The sequence below is a fragment of the Lissotriton vulgaris genome, unplaced genomic scaffold (assembly GCF_964263255.1).
Source record: "Lissotriton vulgaris unplaced genomic scaffold, aLisVul1.2 SCAFFOLD_2198, whole genome shotgun sequence".
In the NCBI taxonomy this organism is placed as follows: Eukaryota; Metazoa; Chordata; class Amphibia; order Caudata; family Salamandridae; genus Lissotriton; species Lissotriton vulgaris.
The window spans coordinates 175,045-200,403 of NW_028247439.1; the positions used below are offsets into that span (position 1 = coordinate 175,045).

Here is a 25,359-nt window from a genome sequence, read left to right on the forward strand (position 1 = left end):
GCTTCCATACAACCAACGAGTGACAAACATAATGGTCATATGCAAAGACGGTAAGCCAAGAACTAGCTGCGCCTCCTATCGGCTGATATCACTGTTAAATGTGGAGCCCAAGGTCCTCGTCAAATTATTGGCGACAAGTTTAATCAAAGTAATCCCCACTCTGGTGCACCCAAGTCAGTCAGGCTTTATGCCACATCGCAATACAGCCCTTAACCTATGTCGACTGCATGGAATATTTAGTAGAGCGGCCACCATACTGGAACCGGCAGTTATAGTATCGTTAGACGCCACTATGGCGTTTGATATGGTTGAGTGGCCATATCTGTTTGCGGTCTTAGACAGGTTAGGTTTTGGGCTGGAATACATTGGCCGGATTCGTCTTCTCTACTCCGGCCCGATGGCCCGGGTGGTCATAAATAATCATAAGTCCCTGGATTTTCAGCTCAGTAGAGGTACTCGGCAGGGATGCCCCCTGCCTCCGCTTCTTTTTGCGTTGGCAGTGGAGCCATTGGCAGCTTGGATCAGGCAGGCTTGATCCATCCATGGATTGAGGTGGTCGCCGGATTGGGAAGACGAGATCTCACTATATGCAGATGATGTTCTATTGTACCTCACAAATCCTAGAGGTTCATTGATCTGCCTCCATGATGTGCTGGTAATATTTGGAAGGTACTCAGGATTTACTATTAACTGGCTCAAATCGGTGGTCTTCGTCCTACAGGGTGAACCGACTATAATACCGGGAGGTTGCCCAATTGAAATTGCGTCAGAAGGGTTCCGATACCTCGGAATCTATGTGGCCCTAGATTTGAAACTCTGTATGCCCGCACTCTCGATCCGCCTCTGGAAAGACTCAAGAATGATGTCGCGCATTGGAGATCTCTTCCTCTATCCATGCTAGGCAGGGCGGTCCTTTTCAAAATGATGGTGCTTCCACGTTTCCTATATGCACTTCAGAATACGATGGATCCAGTTCCAGCGTCCTGTTTCAAAGACATCGAGAGTCTCCAGAGACAACTCTTATGGGAGGGCAGACCGCGTATAGCATTCTCCAGATTGACCCTAAACTGGTATTGATGGGGGAATTAGTCTGCCAGACTTAAAGAAATACTACTGGGCGTCTCAGCTAGCAGCAATCAACCACGGGATCTATGGGCAACCAGATGACCCCGGTTATGCCATGGACAGATGGCTGCTCCTGGGGGTGAACTATACTAAAGTGCTATACGCTAAACCCCATAGATACCCGCTGACTGGACCTACAGCACATGTCATACAAGTATGGCATACCGTCACCAAACACCTGCAATGGGAGAATAAACTCACGCTCGCCACACCACTGTGGATCTCGGAGAAACTGGGTATCCTTTGGAAATCCTAGGAGTTCGATAAATGGGACCTTATAGGGATCTCCCGAATTAAGGACATCTGGGGGAAGGAACGGTGCTACCGTTTCCGACACTACAAGCGCAATAAAAATTATCAGACACTGAGCGTTACAGTTACCTTCAAATCCGCCATGCATTACACACACATGTGCCCATTGGCACTTCACTCCCGGAAGCCTCCCACCTGGAGGATAGAGTCCTCAATAGGCATCTTCCAGAAAATACCATATCCCTAATATATAGGAAGTTGATTAACAACACTGAAGATCCGTTATTGGCCCTCAGAGGAAAATGGACCGGAGACGGTCTAGAACTTGACGATGAAGACTGGTATGAGGCAATTTCCTCCCCATGAGTGGTTGCAATCCCAGCCAGGCTGAGGTTAGTGCAGCTTAAGATATTGCATAGGGTCTATGTAACGGGTCCGGGTCAGGTTTGCATGGGACGGGCAGAAAGTGGAGAGTGCAGACGGGGATGTGGGGAACTAGGAACATTTATACACATACTGTGGAACTGTCAACAGATAGAAAGGTACTGGACAGACTTTCATCGCGTACTGCGATCTGTATTGGGGTGGACATGCAGCCGGAAGCTTACAGATGCATATTGAATGTCTGGGAGCCTACGGATCTCAATACATACACCACACAATGGGCTCCTCTTGCATATATGATCGCGAAACGTAACATCGCACCGCTGTGGGGGGCCAGTCAACTGCCCCAATTGGGGATGTGGAAGGAAGATCTAGACTGGTGCATGTACAGAAAAAAGTCAGTGTTCATAGCGAAGGGATGCCCTGGGAAATGGATTAAGGTATGGGGAGAGTGGAACCAATATAGAGGCGACATTTGTCTCCCGCAAAGCCATCAGGTGGAGTCAGACTCTCTTGATACCTCTTAAACTGACTCATGTATTACTTGTGATTTATCTTGCATAATGTGAATGGTCTCTGTGATGGACGGAGCAGTCTGCTTGTATCTAATGTGTTGTGATTTGGTCGAACTGTTTAATAAAAATAAATATTACAAAAAATAAAAGTGTGTCATATGTTTTAACCTGTCATTCAATTCAACCTGTGCCATTTTCCTTTCAACAACTCACACTTGTTTCTAATTGTGTCAAATGTGTTTCATGTTGTATTCATGTTGGAAAACATCTGATGCAGTTCATTGAGAGTCAAATACCAGATAAAGGCGTATGGCATTATTTAATTGAGTATTGTTTAAAATCCTTTCAGTTAAGGTTCTCTATGATTGGTCTTTATTTTACGGTGTGGCTTGTTATATTGAGTATTATTCCTGGCTATGAATATCATGTGCATAGAATAGGCCCAAAAACTGTTTCATGGAATAGACTAGAATAAAATGTGATACGACAAATAAAATGAACTGCAATGGAAGAGGAGAATCTACAATGTTCGCTTGTGACCCATTTCGAGGGGCACCGCTTGTGACAAGGGAAAACCAGCAAGATAAAGTTAGTATAAGCATCACTAGGTTCAGATCACAGGCCTCAGTGCAGTTAGCCCAGTACCATGAATGTAGTGCTGTTGGGATCAGTGAGGCACTCTAAAAAACTTTTGCATTGGAGGATGTAGCCACAATTTTGTGACAGAATTGGCAATTTCAAGAGCGGTATAAAAAGGCTGGTGTAGAGGGAGCTGGTAACAGTTAGATGTCCTCTGTGCTAGATCCCAATTAAGAGTTGGGCAGTAACAGAAAGTGATCTAATTTGTGAAGGGATTGACAAATCCTCCTGCCGAACAACCTCTGGCACATGATATCTAAGGTGAGAATCTTTCAGTGGCGGAGGATACTCCAACTGAGGACTTACCATCCACTTCCTCCGCAGAGGGCGAACGCTACCATCGAACTGTAATGCAGGCCCACGATATATATTATTTTAAATAATAACAGTGCACCAAGTAATGAAGTCTTTTGCTCCATTGTCTCCGTGTACAGGGCACTGCACCCAAAGGCACTGGGACACGGACATCGGGGAAGACCACTCAAAATCAGCCTCTACACCGGCCGAGGGAGAAGACGACACGCTGGGGGTCCTCTGCAGTCAGTTCTAGTGAAGAAGGAGGGATGGGCAAGTTCATCCACAGGAGAGAGGTATGTCTTTAAACATGCACTAAAGAGGATTTTTTAGATTGCACCGTCCTGGAGCTCAGGAAGTGCAGCATATTAGTGGTGCCATGCATTTAACCGCATCGCTGCGGCGGTTATGTTCACGCTACGCGGCTTTTTTCTAAAAGCCGCGTTAGATGACGAGCTCAGCTCGTCATCCGCACACGCCCCCCGTGGCTGAGCTCGTCATCAGCATCGAAGGGGTTAATCAGGAGACAAACGTGCGTCATCATTAGTGAATCTGGGATATTCAAAATATATTGCAGACATGTATACAAGAACAATATGGAAAGCATGGAGTTTTTATTTCTATTCTAATTTTAAATATGTTTATATATTTTTTGTCAGAAGACTGCACATACAACTCTTTGATGGAGTAGCAGTGAATCTGTAACTCAGGACACCTAGAAAGAAAAAAAAAACAGGAAGAAAAGTGCCACAAATAAACAAGCTTTGGCAAATGCAATAGGTCTCGCCTTCCTAGCCTATGGATTTGGAAATTCTTTTTGCAGATGCTGTGCAGCCTCAGTAAAAAGTTGCCATGATGTGACAAGCGCATAGCAAGTATGCATCATGAAGGTACTTGTGCTGCAACATTCAGTAGGTTCACACATCTATCACCATGGTTGTCTCCACCTACTGATTACCGTGGGTGCCATTGTCTTTTTTTTGTTCACTGATCCAAGAAAACAGATGCATTTTGGCATGGTAAATAAAGAAACAGTTACCAGAGCAAAACCACGTTTTTAAAAGCAGAGCAGCTGGGCAACAAATGGTGGCTGCGGAGCCCTTCAACCCATTTTTTGCTCATTACCAGAAGGGGTATGTGAGCAACATAGAAGCGGGCGGGAAGGAAGCAACTGATAGCGAGCAGGAAGAGCAATGTCAGGTGGAATTACATAATTTATTTAAGTAAAGTTAAGAAGGAGTAAGCAATTTGATAAGGTGGTAGTAGGGCAGTTCATCACAGAGCACGTGGGGCTGGGAGCTCAAAAGCAGCACCTGAGGTAAAGAGCAAAGAGAAAGAAATCAAGCAGGGAGAGGAGGAAACAACAAAGGTTACAGCCAGATTAGACTTCCTGGTTGGTCGAAATGTGGCTTGACCGGCACTTCTAAGACCTTCGTCCTATATTTTTATTTGCTGAGCGTGCCTGCTGTTAGTGTGCCGGTCTGCTGACTGCTTCCGTAGAGTGAGGAAGGGCTCCCGGTTCTGCTGTTGCACCCATTGCTGCAGTGCACAAGGAGGTACTCTGATTACGAGCACAACAAGAGACCTTGTTCATTGACACTTCCTACACCATTCTCAATCCTATGCTTACCCCTAATTATTCATTTATCAGGATTAATAGGTTACATAGAGTCAGGGGAGTTGTCGCTGCCATCTTCAGAAACTCCCTCCACTGAAGGGAACTACCCAGTAGCTCTTTCTCTACATTGGAATGCCTTGCTCTGGAACTTCATGTGCAGAACAGCACCCCATACAAGATTAACACCTTTTAGCACCCACAAAGTGGCAACTCCACCTTTACTGAGGAATTCATTAACTTTGCAAGTGACCAATCCTCACAAAGCGATAAACTTATCTTTCTAGTAGTCTTTAATCTTCACTGGGGCACCTTGGAAGAGTTGGCTGCCAATCAGCTTACTTCATTTCTCTCCAGAAATGAACATTTCACAGCACAGCTCTAAACCAACATACTCCTGGGGCTCACCACTTGACCTTATTGTTTGCAAAGATGACCTACTCACAGTAGATGACCCTATACATAAGTAGACTGGCCAGACCATTTCCTCATCCCTTTTTCACATCAACCCCTCTCTTGTTGTAATCCTGGGCCAACCAAAAAGGGCAACTACTTGGTTTCACGACACAAAGAACATCGACCTCGGTACTCTCAGCAACACCACTAAAAGGTACAACTAGACATCCACCCCAACTCGAACGTAAGTGATCTGACCACCTGTTTCACCAGTCTATCTGTCTTGATAGTCAATATAGCTCCAATACAAAGCAAGAAGAAAAGACCCACCCCCTCTTCCCCTCTATGACAAAAGGAAAAATGTAAGACTCCTGGAGAAGGAATGGAGACAGTTAAACATATCCGTAGCGTAAAATCCAATCACTTTAGAGCCCTCATCGACTCCGTCAAGAACAGACCAAAGAACTCTCTGACCTAATCAAAAATACCAGCAACCCCCGCCATCTTCAAGCAACAAATTTGACAAACCACCCAAGAAAGCAGAAGTATATGTTAAATTCTTCGATTCAAAAGTTAAATTGCTCTTCGATCATGATGTGCATCCAACTCCACCTGTGGTATGCAAATCCAAAGGCTCTTTTCTTTGTTTGGTTTTGATATAATTACTGACGTTGCCCTCCTTAAGAACATCTTTAAAACGAAAGCTTCAAACCATGTTCTAGACCCTATTCTGAGCAACACTGCAATAGACCTAATTACCTGCACGCTCCACTACTGGACAAATCTGATTAAACTCTTTCGCAGCCAAGGATCGATTCCTGATGTCCTCAAATCTGGTCAGGTGACTCCTCAACTAAAGAAACCCTCTGTTGATGTGGTTGACCTTAACTTCCACCCTATCACCAACCTCCCTTTCCTTGCCAAAATCACTGAAAGAAGTGTAGCAGAGAAACTCACCCAACACATCAAGGACAACAATCTTCTTGACAAAATTCAATCTGGCTTCAGTCAAGGCTTCTATCCCTGCTCTGACCTTATTTAATCTTTACATTGAACTACTAGGAGCCATATTAAAGAAGCCCGAATCCTCTATCACCTCTATGCTGGTGACACACAAGTATTCCTCAAGGTATCTTCCGCACACGACATCTCACTTCTCACCACTCCCTTAACTACATCCAAGAATGGATGACGTCGTATCACCTAAAACTGAAAACCTATAAAATGTAATTCCTTTTTATCTCTATATCAAACTCTCCTCCTGCTATTCATTCATGAATGGATATTCTAAATATTCTTAACAGTAAACGTAACATTGTTGGCAGAGCCAAATCCCTAGGTATCTTCCTGGCCAAAAGACTTAGGGCCAGATGTGCGACCCGTTTTTGCATGCGCAAACTAGTTTGCGAACCTGTTTAGGCATGCAAAAAACATCATGGATCATGTACTAAGCCTATTTAGTGAGTCACAATTTATTTGCGACACGCCAAATAGGTTTTGGCGACTCGCTATTTGGAAGGGGCGTTCCCTTCCAAATAGCCAGTCTCAAAACCATGTACTAATGTTTTGCGACCACAATTGCTGTCGCAAAACACTCGCAATTACCACCTACTCTAAATAGGTGGTAATCCATTTGCAAATGGGAAGGGGTCCCCAGGAGACTCCTTCCGCTTTGCAAATGCATGCAAAAATATTTTTTAAGGGCAGCCAGTGGTGCCAGGGACCACTGCCTGCCCTTGAAAAATGAAACGAAAACGTTTCATATTTTTTTAAAATGCATCCCGTTGTCCTTTAAAGAAAAGGGGATGAATTAAAAAAAAACTGCTTAATTTAAAAGCAGTCCCAGACATGGTGGTCTGCTGAGACCAGCCGGACACCATTCCTTGGAGGGCCTGTCATTCCCAATTGGCTCGCAAATTGCAAGAGGATCATTAATATTAATGAGCCTCGCAATTCGCGACCACATTGGGAATCGCAAACAGTGTAAAACACACTGTTGTACATTTTATTTTGCACCTCACAATTTGCGACTCGCAATTAGTCGCAAATTGCGAGGTGCAAAATAAAATGGTCGTACATCTGACCCTTAAGCTCTAATCCCATATCAACCCCATGGCCAAGACTGAAAGCTTCATACTGCGACTACCTCAGCAAGACCTGAAAACCTTTGCCCAATCTTTAGTACTCTCTAGACTGGACTGCTGTAATTCATTTTTTTTCTTTTTTTTTTGGTGTAAGAAGTTTATTGCACTGTATCACATCATCAGTATACACGTTGTCGCCTACAACCTTAACAGGCCGGCTATGCAGTTGTATCATACGTACAGTTTTTGCCAAGTACACAGCCCATCAGCCGACATCCAGGGGACCGGCGGCGTTGTAGCGAATATTGTGTGACATTTCAGAGCAGTGCGTATGCATATAAAAATCACGTTAGTCATCTTACTTTTCTGTTGTTTTTGTAGTAAAATTTAATACTCTTTAAACAACTAAAAAACCAGGAAATCTGAGAATAACTATCACTGTGTCACAGCATCCTTCCCCCCGTCACAGGTTGATATTACTACACCACATTTCATCATGTCCATTTTAGTCCACGCTATGGGTTATCAACATTTTCTACCAACTCATGTTCCAATAAATATTTGCGTAAGTACATCCAATAGTCTCTGGGCCGCGACCCCACTGGCAACTCTTCCTCATATGCGACCAGCATATCCCGGCAATATGTCAAATCTTCAAGCCAGTTCTTAACCCTCGGCCCTAACTTACTGTTCCAATGCATTGACACCCGTCTCTTGGCCATCAGCAATGCCACCCCGCAGAATTTACGTCGTTGTGCCCTCAGTTGCGGGATAACGCCCAATAAGCATATCTTGGCCTCACATTGCATTGACATTACAAGCATTTCATTGGGGGCCTGCATCACCTCCTCCCAAAATCCCGCCACCCGGCGACAACTCCACGCCAAATGTATGAAGTCCGCATTCTCTTGCTTACACCTTACACATCTGGAGTCATCTCTTAACCCATATCTTTGTAATCTCATTGGGGTATAGTACATTTGATGTAGGTACTTGTAGTGAATGATCCTCAGGTTCCCATTTGGCGTCAGCATACCTGTAAGCAGGCAGGCCGTTAACCACTCGTCATCTGTGAGTTGTGCGTCTAGCGCAGTGTTCCATTTGTCCCTCGCCCTCTCTGTGTTCACTCCTATATCTCTCTGTATGCTGGTGTATAATTTCGATACCAAGTGGGAAGCCGTAGGTGTGGTGAGCACTAGCTGTAAAGGTGCCAGTGTCTTAGGCTCTTTTGGGTAATTCGGGAAATGCTCTTTAACTGCCCTCTGCAGCCTGTAATAGGTAAAACTAAATAACAGTGTCGGATTAGTAATATACGCCAGGCTATCCAGTGTCTTAAAGACCCCAGTGTGGTATAGGTCGCCTAACTTATCTATCCCAGCACATTTCAGAAAATCCATTCCAACCTGTTCCTGGGTGACTGAGAGTGCTGGATGGTGCTCTAGTGGAAGGGCAGGCGCATAAAGTGGTAAGCTATTCGCAGTCTTCCCCATCAGTCTCCACGCTTCCGAGGTGGTGTTGACTGGGTTAATTGCATGTTCGTGTAAACTAGGCCGTTTGTACGATATTATACTTGTCAGTGGAATCGGGTCCGCATCCCCCGCTTCCACCACCACATGTGTCAGGAAGGGTATTTCGTGGTACCAGTAATGCGCGAATTGCACCTGAGCGCACAGGTAATAAAGATAGAAATCTGGGACTTTGAAACCCCCCTGTGCGAATGGTAGCGTCATAGTGTGTAAATCTAACCTGGCCTGTTTTCCCGCCCACAGCAAGTTAAGCACCAGTTTCTGAATGTTACGGAAAACCTCCGCAGGTGGTTTTATTGGGATATTATTAAATAAATAGAGGAACTTGGGCAGTAGCACCATCTTTATTATCGCTACTCTACCCGCCAGGGATAACAGCAATTTATTCCACCTGGCAACCTTATCTTCTAATGATGATATCGTTCTACCGTAATTAGTGCGAATGACCAGCTCCAGGTCTCTATGAAACCACACCCCCAAGTATTTGGTTGGTTCGTCTGACCATTCAAGAGGGTAGTCTAGAGTCGTGGGATGCGTGCTATCTGTCAATGCTAACACTAAGGATTTGGACCAGTTTATCTGTAAACCCGAGTGCTGCCCGAACTTAATATATTCTCTTAACAAGGGATTGAGGTGTTGTTCCGGATTTTTAACATAGAACACCATATCATCAGCATAAAGCGAGATGTGTATGGGCCGTGTTGGTAGCTGTATTGCCGAATAGTGGTGATGTTGTCGAATTTTGCACGCCAGAGGTTCCAATATTAAAACAAATAGCATTGGTGAAAGCGGGCACCCTTGTCTGGTGCCTCGACAGATCTGTATCGGCTCAGAGACATATTTGTTAATTCGTATTCGTGCTGTTAGGTTCGTGTATAGCATTTTAATCCATCCCTGAAAGATAGGTGGAAATCCCATGCGGAGCAGAACAGCGTGCAGGAATGACCTATCTATGGTATCAAAAGCTTTGGCCGCATCTAGCAACACCGCTACTGCTTTAATTTCCGGCGCCAAATAGTGGGCCAGTGCGAAGAGCGTGCGCGTGTTATGCATGGTGGACCTATCTGGTATGAATCCAGATTGATCTGGTCAAATTAACATGGGCATCAGTGGCTTGAGTCTATCCGCCAATAGGCTTGCTATTATTTTTGTGTCGACATTTATGAGTGAGAGGGGGCGGTATGAATCGCATTTATCCTCGTCTTTCCCAGGTTTCAATAACGCGATTAGCAGTGCCCCTCTCATTGATGCAGGCAGAGACTGTGCCTCATGTGCCGCTCCATACAATCGTACCAGATATGGCGCTAGCAGGTCCGCAAACATTTTATAAAATTCCGTCACGAACCCATCAGGGCCTGGCGCTTTGCCATTTGGGAGCCTTTTAATCGTATCCGTGACTTCTTCAATTGTAATAGGACGAGCTAGATAGTCCCGGTGTCCATACGCGAGCCATGCAATTTCTACGTCTCCCATATATGCCAATAAGTCCTCTTGGGGTATCAAGGGGCGTGCCTCGTATAGCTTACCATATGTGGCCATGAATTCCCTAGTTATTCCCTTCATGTCCCTAGTGACGTGTCCCCCTTGGGTTTGAATAGCCGTGACATTTGGGGGTGGACAGCCTGAGCAGATCTTGTCCGCTAGTGCTCTGCCCGGACTGCCCCCCTCCCCATACCGTCTGGCAGTTGTGCGTTTGGATATATATTTAATCTCGTCCTCTGCAAACTGGCGGTGTTCGACTAGCAGTGTTTGTATGTCCCCTAATAGTTTAGTGTCGCCTGTTTGTGTGTATCTCTGTTCTAGATCGTGTATGTCTTTCTCACGTGTTTGTAGCTGGCGTCGGATGTCTTTCAGTATGCCTGCTGAAGTACTTATACAAACTCCGCGGATTGTGGCTTTAAACGCCTCCCATAACAGACAAGGATCATCGGTCTTGGGGTCATCGAGTTCGAAGTAATCTACCATTGCTTTTTGTAAGGTGTCTACATATAAAGGATCTCGCAGTGCTGCAGCATTAAATCTCCAAGTGAAAGGTGGCGGCACATATTGTGGGATAGTCATCTCGACCAGCACAGGGCTGTGGTCAGACAATGTCCTGGGGAGATGCCTTATTTGTGTGGCCCATGACGTCACTTCATGTGTTCCTAGCCAGTAGTCCAGTCTGGACCAGCTGTTGTGCGCTGCGTTTATGTGTGTCGCCACTGTCGCCATGTTGAACCCTCCACATATCAATCAGGCCTAAGTCCTCCACTGCATCCTGTATCATTGCTCTCGCTCTGACATGTGGTTCCAGCGTGCCCGGTGTCCTATCCAGCCCATCTCTCAGCGCTACATTAAAATCCCCACCCAAGAGCACATGTTCCACCTGAAGTTCTGCAATGGTATTCCACACATTCCTAAAGAAACCTGGGTCATCTATATTAGGACCATACGTGTTCACTAATGCCAGTCTCCTTTGTCGCACTGTACCCACTACAATCACATACCTGCCTTCATGATCCGTGTGTGTGCTAGCTATTGTAAAATGTGTCCCCTTCTTTATTAAGATGCTAACCCCTCTGGAATATGACGAATAGTTCGAGCAGGTAACTGACTCCGCCCATCTAGCGCCCAGATTAGATGTACTTGTGGCTGCAATATGCGTTTCTTGCAGAAATGCTATGTCAACATGTATTCTATCCAGGTACGCAAATATCTGTCTGGCCTCTTACATTCCACGTGATGATTTTTAATGCGTGCGACCCCGTCACGTCAGTGTGAGCAGGTAAAGCCATGTTGTGTTAGTGGTCATCTTGATGCGTGTCTTAGTAGTTGGTCGCATCACTCTGTGAAATAGGTGAAGTGTGAAACTCATTACAACTGTCATGTCTATGTGATTTAGCAACGGGGAAGTCCCCATGCTTCTCAGACACAGTGTTTGAAATACAACAACCCCCAAACCCCCCGCCTTCCCCCCCACCCACTTCAGCGCCCAAACTTTGCCAAAGCCTTCCCTTCAAAACTTTCAAAACAGTAGTAAAACTTGGATTGTGGCGCACCCTCTCGGGGGTGTCACCAGGTACACACATCTCCATCCACATGGTGGATGTGGACAGAAGCTTGCGGTCTAGTCATTTTAGTGTACTAATTCCATTGTTCCCCCTCCCCCACCCATCGCAAGTCTGCAAACGCACAGTTCAACATTGCCGCCCATTTGTGTGTTTGCCACGCAGTAAGCGTCTGTTACGTCAACTGACACATGTGTGAATCTGTCCTTGCTAAAACGCCCAACAGGACTCCACCGCATATTTCCAGTGTTCAGTTACACTCCTTAAGTTTAATCCCATCAATCTCCCTATATGCCCCAGTCAGCATGCAACACCCAGCGTGGCGTCGTGTAGCCCATCGTAATCTACATTCCGCTCCCTCTAGCCTGACTCTCAGTGCATGACCAGTGTACTCACTGCGAGAGGTGCCACCTCTAGTGTAAACATCCAGTTTTGTCCAGCATGTGGTGCATGGGGGTCTCCATGCCTTGAAGCAGTGTGGTACCAACGCCGCCCGTTGTCCCTCTGTGAGCGCGATACCCATCCGCTCTCGCTCCCCACTTCTGCACCCTTTAGTTAAACTTGTCTCCGTCTGGTTATGCATGTATGTGAGGAGTCCATTCTCCCTGAGAGTCAATCTATGTCGCTGGTCTGCTCGTCCCGGTCCTGTGCCTTCCTCCGCTTGCCCAATTTCTTGATGTACTCCTGTGCCACCTGTACTGTTGGGAGCACCACCGATTTACCCGCAGTCATGATCTTGAGTTTCGCCGGGTACAGCATTGCGTATTCTAGTCCCAGATCTCGCAATTTTTTCTTCACCGGGGCGAATTCCTTGCGCGCCATCTGTACTTCCATAGTGTGGTCCGGGTAAAATTCCAGAGTATTCCCGTGATGCGTGATTTTGCCCATGTCTCTGGCCAGCCTGAGGACTGTGTCTCGGTCCCTGTAGTTTAGCAGGCGGGCAATGATCATGCGTGGGGCCGCTCCCGGTTTAGGCGCCGGTGCCAATGATCGATGAGCCCGTTCGACCAGGAAGACAGATGACAGTTTTTCCGCACCAAAGATCTCCTTCAGTAATGTCTCAACATAGGTCTCCATTTTACCAGTGTTGGTGGACTCCGGCAGGCCGGAAATACGCACATTATTACGTCTGGACCTCGCTTCCTGGTCCTCCACCTTTGCTCGAAGACTCTCCAACGTTTTGTCATATCCACTGCATGCTTTCAATGCGGTCCTGGAGTCGTCCTCTACTTTAGAGATCCTCTGTTCCGCTTTTACTATGCGCCCATCATGTTTTTCTATCTTCGCCTCCATGTTGTCTACCCTCTGCATCACGTTATCCAGTTTGCTGTTCATCTCTTGGAGATTCTGCTGGATAGCCCTGAGGACCGCCTCCATGCCCGCACCTTCAGGCGTCTCCTGTTCACCTTCTATATCTGGGGTAGCCGCGTTGCTCTTAACTTGTTTCCTGGTCTCGAACGAGAGTTTCGTCTGCTGCTTACCTGGCTTACCCATATCACCAACTTGTTTTTGGGGGCTGTGGCTGTGCGGGCTCGCTGTTTTCTGGGCTCCCGTAGTGGCTTGGAAGTGGCGGGCTGGTGTTCTGGATCCCGACAGGGCTGCGGGTCTACTCATCGATTGCAGGCTGGTTGCGCGTTGCCCTCCGTGTTGACTTCACTGCCAGCGTTACAGGCAGCTTCAGCTCAGGCAGCCATGTTTGCCGTCTCCGCAGGGCTCAGGCACCACTCTTCAAATGAGGTCGCAGGGCAAATATACGGGGACCCAGACCTTCCCTAGTCCCATTGCAGTGCCATACCTTCTGTTCAGCAGGATCTACGCTCCCTCCGTGCAGAGTGGCAGAGGCGCTGCAGCTTAACGGCTATAGCCGCGTTGTCCCTCTTTCCAGCGCAGCCTTGGTTTGCAACACTGTGGGGTGCGTGTGGCAGTAGCTCCGTTCGCCTGGATTTGCCGCTTAGAATCGCCGCTGTCGCACCCCTGGCGCCGCCGAGAGCTCACCTCGCAATCTCAGTTACGGCTCCCGCCGACCCGCAGTCAGTTGACGCTGTTCACGCTCGTGATCTCACCGCCAGCGCTGCATCCCGCTATCAGGAGGTTTCTCCGCTGGCCTTCTGCCGGTGGTCCCCGATCGTCCGGCAATCAGTACCCCTTAGCGGTGCGCGGGTCCAGGATATTTTCAGACACACCTCTCGTCGCAGCGGGTTTGCGTTCCAGCACCTCCGCCATCTTGTGTCCGCTGGAATGCACACCGCATCTCCGCAATCCCTGTGTGTTCCCGAGCTCACCGCTGGTTGTCTTTAGGTGTGCTGGCATCGGAGCGTCTCGGCATGTCCCACAGCGGGTCTGGGCAGCAGTGTGTCGGGCGTCCGTCAGAACCTTCGATGTCCACTAATGGCGGGCGCGGCCATCTTGCAGCCTCGCTCCTCTCAGCAGCAATTTTTGTCGCTAACTTCGGGAAATGCCACTAGTTTGGCATTTCAGTACACGTCGCTCCTGGGCAGAGTATTCAGACGGCCATGTCGACCGTTTTCGCCGCTTTTGGGATGTCCGAAGGGGGTCAAAGGCCGCTAGTTAGCTCCCGTCCGGCGCAGCTGACACACTCAGCCAGCCATTCTGCAGTGCGCCCTCTAGCGCCCCTCGACTGCTGTAATTCTTTACTTGGAGGCCTTACTAAGACCCCCTATCTCCTTTAAAATCCATCCTCAACTCTGCTGCATGTTTGGTCTATGGGGCCAAAAGAAGTTACCATATTGCACATTTGTTGGCTTCCTATTGAAGATAGGACCTTATTTAAGACTACTTGCATCATCCATAATGCCATTCACACCTCCCCACCTCGCCACCTAACTAATAAACTCAAGTTTATAGGTGGCTCTAGACCTTCACAAAATGATGAGAATCTGCTCCTCAAACCTCCAACTTTTAAAAGGGAAAGACTTATGGCGAAATGGTTCTCAGGTAATGCAACTAGAATTTGGAATTGACAACCTCCAAACCTTAGTGCTACCACACCTTATGGATCTTCAAAACAGACCTTAAAACTCTTCTCTTCCAAAAACATTTTTCACAATAACACTCCTCACCAAACTCCCCACCAGGCATATGATCTCACATTTAATGGCATGACCCTAACTGCTAAATAACACTGTTGAGACCTATACCTCTGTAATTAACTTCAGTTAACTGGTATTTAACTCTGGAAATGTGTAATATTTATCTGTGTAACCGGAATTGCTTAAACTTTTGTAAATATGTAACCTGTAATAAATTATGCAATTTGTAAATTCGTAACTTTCACCATGAGTAATTGTAGTAGCTATATGTACTACCATGTTACTCTTAATTTATCATGTAACATTCTTTGCTCTATTGTAAAGCACTCTGACACCTGTGGGTAATATCCCTGCTATATCAAATTGAATCAATAAATACATAAATAAATATTAGAGTCCAACTTACTTGTATCTGTCCTCATGGTGTCTTGATTGCAGCATTTGCTTCTGGGGCACTATTATAGATAGGGGGCACTATTAAATGTACCCTGTCAGGAAACAAACATGGCAGAAGTTATGTCATATGACCGACTGTCCTAGCTTATGCTGATTGTGCTTGTCTGTCCGAGTGTACATCAGAAGAGGACCCCTGGCTCAATAAGGGGAGGGGGGGAGAGTGTGTGGGGAGGAAGGGAACCCTAAGGGTGGAATGCAGGAGGGAGAGGAGGGAGCGAGAGAAGAAAGAAGATAGGAGTAGAGGAAGCGGCGTGGAAGATTGGTTTAATTGGGCAGGAAACACCATAGCTGTCAGAATAGTGAGGCAGGAGTGAGCAGACTGTTGGGGTAAAGTCCGGGCGTTACCCTAAGCTGTAAGGTGATCTAAGATGGTGATGAGTTCATGAAGGTTTGTTCTCCTGTAAGCATTTGTCGAAGGCATCCCAAAGGCGCCTGGGGCGAAAGTGCTGTTGAGTTTAATGTATAGAGGGTTTTTAGCGTCTCTGTCAGAACATAGTAAATTCCACCATTTGCCTAAGCCCTTGGAGATGTTGACTTCCAGTCTTAGAGAACTGTTTTGGTGCCAAATAGAGGAGGAGGTCCACTAACGAGGAAGTGTGGAAGTTGAGTTCCGAGGAACGGGGTTGGCATGGAGGCCCAAGACGGTTGTTAGGAAGTCGATCTCTATTGGAGCCTCAGTGATCTGAGGTAGCAGGTCTTGGATTTTAGCCTCTAGTGGGAGGTCCATTTTGCATTTCAGAAACATAAGTCGGAGGTCCCCTGGGCCATCCCCTCACCACCAGCAAGTGTTCTAGCCCCTCAGGCCCAGTTTGTGTAGTCTGGCTGGAGTCCAGTATGCTTTGTGGAGGGACCAGAATCTAGATTTTGCTAGGGCAGAGGCGATTTTGGCATCAAATGGATATTTCTAAATCTTTTGCCTTATCGTTTCGTTGAGGTTTGAGTATCCTGCACATAGTGTATGGGGTTCCCATTGTCAGTTAAATAATCTCAGAGCCTGACCATTGGATGTGTAGAGATGTTTGCACAGATGTGAGGTGTTATGGGCTCTCCTTTTAAGGATGCCTATTAGTCCGGGTAGGTCTGGTTCCTGTGGGGGTCTCAGTTTATTCAACACCCTTTTAAGTCTTAGAAATTTGTGAAAGTCAATATTGGGTAGATCATTTCTAAGGTGAAGACAGGTACAGTGTTGGTGCGTAAACCCAGATTCTTTGTGGAGTTTAGGCCTTGTTGAACCCATGTATCCCAGAATAGTGTCTTCCCCTCAAGTTTAATTGTGTGTTTGAACCATATGGCGGTTTAGGTACAAGGCATGTGGTGCACCTGTGTCCATTATTATTTGTGTGGAGTGTTTCAGAGGGAGTTTCAAGATATTGTGTATTGTGAGGGTGGAACTAAGGGGCAAGGTTAGGCTGGATTCAATGATGAGCCACAGCGGCAGAATTCCTGTGATCGCAGCCACTATGCAACCCGGGATATCGGGAATGCTATTTGGCAGTGAAGATAGTGTGATACTGTTTATTCCCATGGAGATTTGTTCTTCTTCAAGATTTTCATAGAAGTTCACGTTTGATTGCTAGGGAAATAGGGGAAACAAAATTGGTGTCTAGACGATGATTAAAACAAACTGCGTTCCACCAAGCAGGAAAGGAAACATCTTTAGCCTGTTTCCAATGCGACGTAATATGGTGGAAGGCAATGGCTATCAAGAGATCAAGTAATTTATGTTTATGGTGGGACCCGGAAAAAACAGGAGAGAGAGAACCTAGAAAAATATGAACATTGGAAAAGGGGAGATTGAAATTGAATTTTTTTTTAAATTGGGACCAAACTAATTGCCAGAAATGTAAAATGGGAGGACATTCAAACAGCATGTGTTTCAAATCAGCCAAAGGGCAGGGACAGGACCAACAAGTGGAGGGAGTGTCTGAGGAGAATGATGACAGAATTAAAGGAGTAAATAGTGTACGGTTATATACAAAGAATAAAGTTTGGGTAGTGTTGGCAGCTCTGGATGTACTGTGAATTTTAGACCAAACTTTATCCCATAGAGTAAAGGGCCAAATTTGAGACAAATCTTTTTCCCAAGCCAACTCAACTTTAGATTTAGTACGTTCAGTAGAAGATTGCATAGATTTATAGAGAAAAAGAAGCAGAGGGGGATTGGTCGAGGGCATTAGAAACAGGAAGATGTGTTACAGGAATAGAGTTGGTGGCAGGAAGAGAAGAAAGGTATTGGGTAAGGGAGGGAATCAGCGATAAGTATTGTTTACGAGAAGAGGATGGCAACGAAAATTGAGTTTGGAGGAGGTGAAAAGGAAGAGGTTGAGTACCGGAAAGAAGTTGAGAGATCCATTTTAAGCCAAGAGAATGCCAGGATTTCCAATACAGTGAGCGATTACGAATTTTAAGGTGTTTATTATGCCAAATAGGTTGGGTATGGGTAGAGGAAGTAGAAGGGTAGGAGGATAATAAGTAAGGTTGAAGAAGAGAGCGTGAGTGAGAAATAATGGGGGAACGGAGAGACGTTACATTAGAGGAAAAGGAAAGAAACTCATTAAATTCATAAGGATGAAGGAAAGAAGATTCTAACGTCAGCCATAGGGGAGGATAATAAGGAAGATCTGAAGAGAGCCAACGCAAGGCTTGCTTTAAGGAAAAAGCATTATGATAGGATTTAAAATTAGGAAATTTGACTCCACCCAGGGATTTATCCTTTTTCAAAACAGAGAGGGCTAGCCGAGATTTCTTACCTTTCCACAAAAATTTCAACAGAATAGAATCTATCGACTTGAAATAGTGATCTGGGATGCGAATGGGAATCATGGAAATAGAGTAAAGGACTAAAGGTGCTAGCATCATTTTGATGGAGTCAAGACGACCCCACCAGGAAAGAAAGAGAGGATTCCAACGATTGATAGATGCAGTAAGCTTACTAGAAAGAGATTCAAAATTGAATTTAAGAGTGTCGGAGAGACGAGGGGCGAACCAAACACCTAGATACCTAATCTTAGAGGGCTGCCAGGAAAAGCCAGAGGCAGCAAATATATGTTTTTGACAGAGAGGATTTAAGGGCAGGATTTCGCATTTGTCAGTATTCAGACGATAACCAGAAACATTTGAGAAGGAGGAAACTTGATTTAGAAAGGAAGGTAAAGTTGTTTGAGGGTCTGAGCAATAAAATAAAATATCATCCGCATATACCGATAATTTAACTTGCTGTTGAGAACCATATTGAAAACCATAAATATTATCATCGAGTCTAGTCTTAGTTAAAAAGGGTTCTAAAGCTAAAATAAACAAAAGAGGAGATAGAGGGCAACCTTGATGTACACCCCTTTGAAGGGGAAAATAATCGGAAGTGATACCATTAGCAAAAATAGAAGCATGGGGGCTAGAATAAAGTAAAGAAATAAGAGAAATGAATTTTGGTGAGAAACCGAACCAACGAAGAGCCTGAAACATAAAGTCCCAGCCTATTCTATCAAAAGCCTTCTCGGCATCAAGAGAAATGGCAGCTAGTGGAGTAGAGAGGGAGGTGTCCTTACTCAAAATGTTAAAGAAAACACGAGAATTATCTGACGACAAACGGCCTTTAACGAACCCAGATTGTTCAGGACCAATAAGTTCCGGTAACAGAGGATCTAATCTGAGAGCTATAATTTTGGCGAAAATTTTATAATCTGTGTTTACCAGGGAAATTGGGCGATAGTTTTTACATAAGGTATGATCTTTATCTGGTTTGGGTATTAGACAAATTAATGCTTCTTGGAAAGTTCCCCGAGAAGATCCGGAATCTGCAAAGGATTGAAATAATAGAAGTAGTTTAGGGAGGAGAAGGGAGGAAAAGTGATTTTAGAACTCAATGGTGAAACCGTCAGGTCCAGGCGCCTTACCGCGACGGAGGATTGAAACAGCATGTGAGATTTCAGAGAGGGAAATATCCAGATCCAGTGATTGAAAATCAACATGAGAAGAATGAGGGGAGGGAATATCCTGAAAATAAGCAAGAAGATCAATAGGATCAGGACTAGACTCAGGAGTGTATAAAGTTTGATAGAAGGAAACAAATTGAGCTAATATGTCCTTGTCCTTGAACAGAGAAACACCAGCCGGACCTTGTAAGATTCAATTTTTGTTCTTTCTTTTCGTATCTTGAGATAATTAGCTAGGAGTTTGCCCATTTTGTTTTGGCCACCGTAATAGCGAATCAAATTTGGCAGATATAAGTTCGCGAAGAGAAGATTCAGAATTAGAATTATAATAGGCATATTCTAACTTCTTAATTTTATCTAAAAGTTGAGTTGATTTGGAGATTGATTGTTTTTTCTTTTGAGAAACGTAATTAATGATAAAGCCCCTAGCAGCCACTTTAAATGAATCCCACACCGTGACAAAGGGAGACTCAGGGAGGTGATTTAGTGTAAAGAATTCAGTGGTAAAAGCTGTAAATTTAGTGCAGAAGATGGAGTCAAGGAGTAAAGAGTTATTAAATCTCCAGCGTCCTGAATGAGGAGAGAAGGGGATAAGATCAATATCAACAAAGACGGGAGCGTGGTCTGAAATTAAAATGGAACCGATGTCTGAGTGAGTGGCAAGTTGTGCTAGGGGTTTGCTGAGGAAGAGGTAATCAATACGAGATTGGGAGTGATGGGTGGGGGAATAAAACGTGTACTCTCTAAGGTCAGCATTACATAGTCTCCAAATGTCAACTAGAGCATTATTTCGAATAGATGTAATAAATTGGGAATGCATTTTGGAGGGAACAAACTTAACTTTGGAATTCCTGTCTATAAAGGGGTCTAGGACTTGATTGCAATCACCACCGAAAATAACGTATTGTTCATTAAGAGTAACTAGTTTGTCAGAAATAGCAGGCCAAAACAATTTATCAACACCTGTGGGAGCATAAACATTGAAAATAACTATAGGTATTTTATCAATAAGAAGATTAGTAAGAACCCAACGACCATTAACATCGCTTTCTTGAGATATAACTGAAACTGTTAACTTTTTATGACACAATATAACAGTACCATTTTTCTTACCCAAAGCAGGAGAGTGAAAAACATGTCCCACCCAGCAACGTTTGAGTTTGATAGCCTCCTTGTCCGAAAGATGGGATTCTTGGAGGAGGGCTACATCAGCTTTAAGCCTTGTCAAGTGTGTTAGAACACGTTGACGTTTAATGGGGTTATTTAACCCCTTAACATTCCAAGTAACTACACGGAATATAAAACATCAATAGAATGATATAAAAGATAAGATATAGTAAAAAGTGAGCCGAGAAGATGAGAAAATAATAACGAGAATAGAAAAATAGTATTTGTAAGAGAAAGAATTCAGGAGAAAATAATGAGAATATACTAAGAAAAAGGAAGAGAAAGGAGTAAAAAAGAAGATAGAAAAAGAGAACAGTAGAAAAGATAGAAAATGAGAGAAGAAAATAGAAACATATCAACAGATACAAAACGAAGAAGAATGAGGGATGACGACGCCAGAAGAGGACGACATCGACAACGGAAACTCACACCGTCGAACACCTGTGGAACCAGCAGAGGACCAAATTGAAGGGGAGCATAGGTACACCGGGACGAAGAACATGGGGAGAGGATCTGTAAGAAGACAAAAATCAAAAGGGGATGTTAGAGATACATATGATATACAAGATAAAGAAACTGCACGATACACTGCACAATACTAGGGCAAGATATACTGGGGTAAGATGTACTCGTCCATATGGAGGAAACAAAAACAAGATACGGCAGGGCAACAGAAAGGCAAACATGTAGTCGAACATGGTAAAATAAGGATGGTTAGACAGCTCTTGCAGTGTCCATGCTATTGGTTTCATGATGACGAAGAAACTCTTCAAGGGCTTGTGGATCTTCGAACGTTGTTGTCTTGTCTTTGTAGGTCACCTTGAAGAGACATGGATGAAGCAGTCCAAACCTGGCACCGAGAGCTCGCAGTCGTGGTCTCAAATCAAGGAACTGTTTCCGACGATCAGCTGTCACTTTAGCAACATCCTGAGAAAGGTATAATCGGTGACCCTCCCACATAACTTGTTTTTTAGCTTTTGCTGCTGAAAGTACTTGAAGGAGGTCAGTATATTGTAGGAACAACATGATGACTCCGCGGGGTTTGGTGGAAACTTTAGGACCAAGTCTGTGCGCACGTTGAATGTTAAGTGAAGAGGAAGGAGGAAGATCCAAACTTTTCGGTAAAAAGGTTTGGAAAAAAGCTGTTGGATTGGACCCCTCTGTAAGTTCAGGAAGATTATAAAGGCGTAGGTTGTTTCTACGATTGCGATTTTCCAACTCCTCTGACTGTCGCTTCAGAAGAGAGACATCCTTTTCTAACAGTGAAATTTTTGCACAGGAAGTTTGAAGAGTCTCCGTAGATTGTTCCACCAAAAGAACCCGCGATTCAAGAGTAGACCATTTGTCATGAAGAAATTGCAAAGTTTTAGTGGTTTCAGCCATGAAGGGTTTGAGTGCACGAATTTCCTCAAGGATAAGATCCATAGATGCTGAGTGCGACGAAGAGCCTGGAGAGGGAGGATCTTTTTTCAGACGTTTCGTTGAACCGGGTTGCAAAAGCTTACTTGAGGGAGTAGCTTTAGGAATTGCCCCATGAGTGACATCCGGCTTAAGGGAAACAGGGTCATCCATGGTCTGTGCTGTGGAGTCAGAGTCTGAGGAATGACGTGGTTTGGCCTTAGAAGCAGTAAGCTTGAGGTTACGCTGCTTCCCCATAAAAGGCAAGGGAGAAAAATAGCAGTGCCACCACAGATTCCAGAGGAGAAGTTTTTGTAAATAAGTTGCAGGAAATACGCTTTATGATGAAATACTGTGGAAAGCGTACAGGAAATGCATCGAAACAATGATGAGATAAAGCCAAATGATAGTTGTATTACATACAGCTTCTCCGCAGAAAAACCTCCACAAATATAAATAAATATAGCGCCAATAGAGTATCACCGCATGTCAAGGAACAGAAAATCCAAACGCCAAGGTCAGCAGCTAAGAGGATATGTCGTAAATTCATGAAGTGAATATGACAGAGGAGTCAATGGTCGTGAGGAAAATTACTGCAATGGCAATGCGTATTGAGAAACTCTGTAGTAGACATGCAGGTTTGTGTATATTATATTGTGATGAGAAGAGGCGCCATACATGAAGATACAGCGTGGAGCGCTGAGGCAGTTTGAAGGAAAATGGCGCTTGCACGTCAAAAAATGAACAAGGAGAGTAACAGTTGGAAAGGCATCATGTACGTGAGAATACTATTGAGGCAAGAGGCTGACGATGGAGAGTTCTGCAGAGGAAACGCTGAGGCAGAAAAGCGGCATTTGCCGGTCGAAGAAATATCGCGGCAGAATGCGATAAAATGGCGGCCGCATAAATAGCGAACCGCGTCACAGATGAGAGGAGCGCATAACGCTGGAGTAGAGGAAAGCAGCTTAGATCTTCCTGCTCACCTCATGTTCCGACAGCGAAATATGCTTGTAGTGTCCACAAATATCCGGTGTACGCGAAGAAATTCGCCGGCTCCGGTGCTCGGTTAGCGGAGCTCCGGTATCAAGCCGCCATCTTGTGCGGCGCTCAAGCCACGCCCCCCAATCAGAGTTCCTTCTAACATGGCTTGGAGGGCTTCACATTGGGTTGTAGGGGATGCGTCATTCGGGAGGTTTTCTTTCAGGAATTTTTAAATGGCCTTCTTGATCTCCGTCTTATTGTTGGGGTCATCTAGGAAATCATCATTCATTCACCACTGTTGAGGTGGTGGAGTCATTCAGTGTTAATTGGATAAATACGTGTGTGATCCCTATTGGTGAGATTTTTGGGGATTGATAGAGGTGGAGTCGGAGTTGCTCACCATAATCTAGTCATGAAAATGAGTGAAAGGGCGAGGAGTAGAAGTTGTAATCACTCCCAGTAGGGTTATGTAACTGCCACACATCTACTAAGCTATTATTATTGCAATACATTTTCATTTGTTTGTGTGCTTTATTACCGATACATTTATGAGTTGATATTCTGTCTAGGTTACCGTCTGTAGGCAAGTTAAAATCTCCACCTAAGAAAACGCCTAGGTTGTCAGGAAGGTCTGAGAGCTGCTTGTCTAGGTCCCTCCAGAAATCCCTTCGGTGCCTTGATGTTTACATTAAAGAACTAAAGAGGGTAGTGCAGGTGGTGGGGACTCTATGGCTAAATATCACCCCTGACCGTTGTCCAAATTGCCATTTGGGACATGATGCTTATGCATGCATGATGCTTATCTTTGTTCAATAAAAGATTTAATACATAAAGTTCAATACAAAGGTAATGCAATAGTACATTAGAACCAAGATACACATTTGAGGCAAAGAAAAAACTATGGAATAAACGGTTCAATAGAAGAGAGGAAATGAAAAAGAAAGGAAAAGCAAAAAGAGAGGAGAGTGAGAAAAAAGAGGGGAGAGAGAAAAAAGGAAAGAAGAAAGAAGAAGAAAGGAGAAGGGAGGGTAAAAACATTGTATACATAGGCTCAGTTATCAAAGAGAGGGGGGTGATGAAAGGTAACTGGAGAAGGGGAGCCAAAGAAGATCAGATTTAACTTTAGAAGAGACAGATGAGGAGGAATCAAAAGCAATTCTATGTTCATCACAAACAAAGTTCCACCATGTAAGAACAGATAGTTTAGAATTATCCTTCCAACAAGATAAAATTACTTTAAACGCAATTGCAATAAAAAGATCCAGTAATCTAACACTAGAAGGAGCAATGTCTATATCAACTGAAGCAGAACCTAAAAACACAGTCGAAAATGACAAGGGAACTGAACATTGAAATATACGCATGCAAATATCCCAAACCGAGTTCCAAAAAGCTAAAACAGAGGGACATTCATAAAGTTGATGTTTGAGGGTACCAGTGAGCGAAGAACATGACCAGCATAAAGTAGAAGAAGAAGGTGAGAACTTGGCAATACTAAGAGGGGTGAGAATGGATCTATGGTAAATAAAATATAATGATTGGGTAATACGGGCTGCAACAGAAGTCTTAAACAATTTGCTCCATATACCATCCCATTCATCAACAGATAAAAATACAGACAAATCAGATTCCCAAGCAAGTTCAGTAGCTGATTTAGGCCGTTCCACGACATTCGAAGACAATATTCTATAAACAAGAGCAGCCTTGGGTTGTTGAAGGGAAAATATAGGATAAAGAGGGGAAGAGTTAGAGAATGTTGGTAGAGTGACAGAGGAAGGAAAGGTTGATAAGTATGAAGTGATAGCATTAGTAATAATCATATATTCCTTGAGAAAAGACAAGGGTAACTTATACAAAACTTGTAGCTCAGAAAAAGAAATAATGGCATTATTGGCGAAGAACTGATGCACAAAAACAATGTCCTTTTCTTTCTAGTATTTGTAATAGAAAGACCTGTCCTTATATTTGAGAAATTTGTTGTACCAGACACAAGAAGACAAAAAACATTGGAGTGGAGATAAATCCTTAGCAAATATATCATGCAATAAAGTTTGTGAATATTTTAAAACTGTGTGCTTCGATAAAAACGAGCAGTTAGACATAAAGACAGTATGTTGAAATGAAAAACCTTGTAACAATGATCGTTCAAAGGTAACCCATTTAGGAATCGGGAAGTCCTGAAAGTCAAAAGCTAAAGAAAAGGATTGCTTAATGAGGAAGGCTGAGTGATAGAGTTTAAAATTAGGGAAACGAACCCCACCTTCCGATTTAGGACGTATGAGCTTATGTAAGGCAATGCGAGGGTGTTTGTTGTTCCACAAAAATTTGGAGCAAATGGAGTTTAAGCGAGCAAAATAAATGTTTGGAATTTTCATGGGAAGCATTGATACAGTATATAATATATGGGGCGTAATCATCATTTTGATGGTGTCCAGTCTACCCCACCATGATAAGAATAAAGGGGACCAACTTTGAAGGAGAGATTGAACTTTCTGAGT

At 44.4% G+C, this 25,359-nt stretch overlaps 1 long non-coding RNA gene across 1 annotated transcript in view; it reads left to right on the forward strand.

Annotated features, from left to right (window-relative positions):
• The first annotated feature begins 3,353 nt into the window (after positions 1-3,353).
• Positions 3,354-25,359, forward strand: part of LOC147665175 (uncharacterized) — a 145,513-nt gene continuing 123,507 nt past the window's right edge. The window contains exon 1 of the long non-coding RNA XR_015305023.1: positions 3,354-3,505. This is a non-coding gene — a long non-coding RNA (uncharacterized LOC147665175). The remainder of the gene's footprint in view (positions 3,506-25,359) is intronic.